Genomic DNA, 5232 nt, shown 5'->3' with positions numbered 1-5232 from the left:
TTCTGAATACCGTACTTCCTTTGGTATTCTCACATATGGAACTATTTCATGTTAGTACACTTACTAAGGCAGTACTAAAATGTCCAGGTGCTCTCTAAAAGGACGTCCAAATGCATGTTTTCATGGCTCGTTGGTCTAGGGGTATGATTCTCGCTTTGGGTGCGAGAGGTCCCGGGTTCAAATCCCGGACGAGCCCACAATTCTGTAATAGAACCTCTGCGATTAGAGCAATGTGTTGTGTATGGAGCATTTATTGTTGTCTGAGAGCCCAATGACGTCCAGTCAGGAACAGGAAAACAAAGAAAAGAGGAAGAGTGAGTGATTCAGACAGTGGTAACGTTCCAAATATTGGCATTTGTTCTCCGTTTGAGACAACCTCACAATTCCCTCACTGGGAATCGACACCCGGGCCGTGGCGGTGAAAGCTCCGAATACTCGCCGCAACACTATCAGGGATCGGTTCTTAGTTGTTCAGGCCAATTCAATGTATTTTGATGAGGAATTAAATTTCTTTCCTCTGAAACTGATGAGAAGGGTTATCCTGCTCTTTCTCTCTGTTTTTCCAGCATCTACGGTTGAAGGTGTCGTAGCTACTTCCACTGAAGAAAAAGGCAGAAGGGATGTATCATTGGTGGTATGATGGTGTGAAGAGCTGCTTCCCAAGCAGTTGGACACGGTTTAATTGTTGGCCAATGCATTCACCTGGTAAAGGCGCGTCCTTTTTGGGACAGAGTGGTCTGGCTACCACAGCCACCCGCCCAGCTGCCCCTGTAAGGCGGTAAGGCCAAACGAAAGTTGAAGATGTCAATTAGAGGCTGGCATAAAGTGTTTCAACTTGCTCTTTTGGACAAGTAACGATGAGGCATCCGACGGAGAGTCTCCTGCAGGTTTGAATCCCGTTAACTACAAGATCTGTGACATTTACTCCTATTTTCATGAGATGCATGGGTGTAAGCTTTTTGTAGAGATCCACTATTGCCCCTTTCTCCCTTCATTCACGCATCAGACATCAGATGTTGACAAATGGCAATACGGGCTTTTAAATTGTCACATACCGCCTTGGCCATGTATCAGGCCAGGCATTGCTGGTATAGTGGTGAGAATAGCTGCTTCCCAAGTATTTGACCTGTGTTCAACTCCTGGCCAATGCATGAGTTAAGCCAAGTCAATAAATGCCATTCACCTAATGTGATGTGTCTTCTGATTTGGATCTTTTTGTGACAGAACAATTTTAAATCTGCGATGAAACCTATGAAACTTGGATACAAGTAGGCATGTTGCATTGCATGTCCTATATTGCACGTGGCAGCCCATTGAATGTTTCAGTCCATCCAAACCTGAGCTTCTCTTAGGTTGTTTGGCACCCGGCTTTCACTATTCAGCAAAGCTTTCATCCATCTCTTTTGGACACAGTGATTCCCTGTTAATTTGACTGAGACAGATTAGATTCACTTTTGAATTTTGCCATCGAATTAAGGCGGGGGATATCTCTTGGTTGGACACCAGTGTATTGCAGTTCCAAAATATCATTCCCTGATCAAGACTTCATTCTTGACTGGTGGTGTGAGCACCCAATCTGATCCAATCTGCATCAGGGAGACATGACAATGAGGAAGGATGACAACAAACGTAATTCACACACGTTGTCCCAAAGTTGGCTCTTTTAACAAGAGAACTATTACTTTGGTATAGAATAGGGATTCTGCTGCTTCATTCCCTGACCGGGAATCGAACCCGGGCCACGGCGGTGAGAGCCTCTAATCCTAGCCACTAGACCATCAAGGAGCCAAAGAACCAATGTTTACAGCAGACAAACTTTGAAAACAACATCTCAATTTATTATAATTATGTTCAAATGAATCCAAGTCGTTAAAGTTCTTGTTGTACACTGTAATCCTCTCCAGTATCCAACGACATTCTGCAAACATCTCTCACTTATATAAAACATGACTGACTATCAGTGGAAAGAAAACAATGGACCCATATAGTTACTGTTATAGTTAGTTACTCTAGATGACATTCTCTTGGCCTCCAGCAAAACTGTGAGGAACCATGGAGTCATCTTTGATGAGGATTTGTCCTTTAGACACCAGAGAAAGCAAATCTCCAGAACTGCCTTCTTTCATCTACGTAATATTAATAAAATCAGGAAAATCCTTCCTCAGTGTGACGCAGAAAAACTCATTCATGCGTTTGTTACTTCTAGACTAGATTATTGTAATTCCTTGTTGTTAGGATGTCCAAATTACTCATTAAAAACCTGCAACTGATCCAAAATGCTGCAGCAAAAGTACTGACGTGATTTAACAAGAGAGATCATATTTCTCCAGTTTTAGCTTCTCTTCACTGGCTTCCTGTGAAATCAAGAATAGAATTTAAAGTTCTCTTGATGACTTACAAAGCTCTACATGACCAGGCTCCATCATATCTTAGAGATCTTATAGAACCATATAATCCTAGCAGAGCACTTCTCTCTCAGTACGCTGGTCTACTTGTGGTTCCTAGAGTTTCCAGAAGTAGAATGGGAGGCGGAGCTTCAGTGTTCAGGCTCCTCCTATGTGGAACCAGCTCCCAGTTTGTGTTGGAGGGTCAGAAACCCTCTCTAGCTTTAAGATTAGACTCAAAACGTTCCTTCTTGATAAAGCCTATAGTTAGGGCAGGCTCAGGTAGACCTGAACCAACCCTTAGTTATGCTGTTATAGGCCGAGGCTGCTGGGGGACCTCGTTACATGCTGAGCTTCTTTTCTTTCCTCCTACTCTTTAACTGACTCATACCTCACCATCTTCTTCTCTCCCATAGTTTCTTATTATTATCTGTTGTCTCCATTCAGTTCCTTCACTCACATAGTTTCTCTTCTTTCTTTTCCAGATGTCCCGTCATGGAGCTGCATGTCTCTGCTCTGTGATTGTCGTCTCCACCAACAGTTCTTCTCTTGTATCTCTATGCTGTCCTTTTCTCTCTCTGCTCTCCTCTCACCCCAACCGGTTGAGGCAGATGGGGTCATTAGGAGGGGGGGTCATGAGGAGGAGGGGATCTCTCTCCTCCTGTGTCCTCTGTCCCTACTCAACCTCCCTGTCTCTGTCTCTCTCCTCCTGTGTCCTCTGTCCATCCTCATCCTCCCTGTCTCTCTCCTCCTGTGTCCTCTGTCCCTTCTCATCCTCCCTGTCTCTCTCCTCCTCTGTCCCTCCTCATCCTGCCTGTCTCTCTCCTCCTCTGTCCCTCCTCATCCTGCCTGTGTCTCTCCTCCTCTGTTCCTCCTCATCCTCCCTGTCTCTCTCCTCCTCTGTCTCCAGAGGTCATGTCTCTACTGTCCTCCTTTAACTTCCTGTCTCTCCACAGAGTCTCATCCCCTTTGATCTTTGATCTGCAGGACATCTGACATGAGAAACAGGACAGAGGGGGAGGGCTGAGGTGGATTCAGAGATGTGATTGGACCGGCCCGCTGTCACTCAAGAAAATGAACCAATGGGCTGCTGTCTCTACTTTACGGTCCGGTCGTTGGTCCCACATGTTTTTTTCTACAGATCAATTAGCCGATAGATTAAATTTCAGAGATTAAAACATTTCAGAGTAACTGTTGTGTTCATATTAGTCACCAGTTTAAGAGAAGTGTGTCGGCTGGTGTTCATGATCCATGTTGAAGTCTTAATCTAGATATCTGATTGAGTAATATTCTCTCTCACACACACACACACACACACACACACACACACACACACACACACACACACACACACACACACACACACACACATAGCAACCCGTCCTAGCAACAACTCTCTGTTATCTGTGTTTGAAGACACGTTATCTTCAGTGGTTTTAGCTACGTTTCCTCTCACACACGCAGTTTGTAAATCGGCCGCCATTTTGTGGTGTGGCAGCTGATTTACAAAGGAGATGTAGCATCCATCCACTACCTGGCCCCTTGTGATGCTACAGTGTGTGTGTGTGTGTGTGTGTGTGTGTGTGTGTGTGTGTGTGTGTGTGTGTGTGTGTGTGTGTGTGTGTGTGTGTGTGTGTGTGTGTGTGTGTGTGTGTGAGTGTGCGTGTTTGAGTGTGTGTGTCAGAGGAGAGAAATGATTTGAACTTCTATGAAGACATCTGTAAGCGCTTCATTCGGTCTATACGGAGATCACTCACAACACACCGACAAACAATCTGTGGTAAAATCATCGTTGTTTAAAACAAAGCTAAGACAGGGAACCCTTTATGTATTCACACATTGAAGAAGTTTCTCTGCAAGCTGTTTTTAACATTTAAAAATAGGAAAACATAGTTTAAAAATGAACTTAACACCTCATGAAATTCTCGTGACCTGTTGACTTCTCACTGCAGTGATGTGCAGGCACGTTTCAGAGGTCAGAGGTCAGAGGTCAGAGTCTTTTTAACAGAGAAGGCAGCAGAAAACTACTTTTAATTCTGGTGCTTCGTTGTACTGAAAATGTGAAAGATACTTCATAAGATTTTCAACGGGAACGATAAATAATGTAGTTTGTGTTCTTTTTTCTGAATCTGCTCTTGATTTTGTCGAGTATTCAGATAAGGCACAAGTGAAGATGACAACCTTTTGTGTTAACGTATTTGAGATGGTTTTCAAAGTCATTCAGCAACACCTACTATAGTTTCTTGCATTCTACCTTTGTATCTTGTAAATATGATCAGTTACAGAGGATGACCTCATCCATTGGCTTTTCTTTTTTAGTGTTGAATGTTCCACCTCAGGTTGAAGTCGGTCAGTAAACCCTTGTTGGTTAGAACTGCACCGAGCTGAGAGGGAATAGAAAGGACACCGATATTTTAGGGCATCAAACGTCATGAAGCAGAACATAAATCAAGGATTCATGTACTATTTAACAAAATGCACACTTTTAACATCAATAATTGTACGTTTTATTGTTGCTGATGGAGCAGTTTCACTTGAGGGATGGGAGTTATCAGAGAACTGGAAGTTTACTGCAGTTCAACGATGAGACTGAGCCAGGACCATTCGCGTTCTCTTCTTCCTCGTCACACCTCTTCTCTCCTTCTGCCTCCCACTCATCACAGTCATCCAATCCCAGCCTCACTCGCCGTTTCAGCTCATTAGCTCCTCTTCTCCCCTGCCTTTTTCCCTTCTAAAATTGAATTGAATTGAATCTCCCACCTCTTAGTTCTCGCCTCAAGCGCCGAAGACCCTCTCGACCCGGTTTCCACGTCCACGTCAGAACTGGCTTTCTGGAAAACCCTGATTA

At 43.9% G+C, this 5232-nt stretch overlaps 1 non-coding gene across 1 annotated transcript; it reads left to right on the top strand.

Annotated features, from left to right (window-relative positions):
* The first annotated feature begins 124 nt into the window (after window positions 1–124).
* On the top strand, window positions 125–196 carry trnap-ugg (transfer RNA proline (anticodon UGG)). The gene has a single exon. It is a non-coding gene; the product is annotated as a tRNA-Pro (tRNA).
* Window positions 197–5232: the final 5036 nt, after the last annotated feature.

This window comes from Brachyistius frenatus, unplaced genomic scaffold (genome assembly GCF_029030835.1).
Source record: "Brachyistius frenatus isolate BFR_SWC_R1_liver_20210118 unplaced genomic scaffold, ASM2903083v1 Contig_699, whole genome shotgun sequence".
Lineage (NCBI taxonomy): Eukaryota > Metazoa > Chordata > Actinopteri > Embiotocidae > Brachyistius > Brachyistius frenatus.
This window is presented reverse-complemented; position numbering and strand designations above follow the sequence as displayed.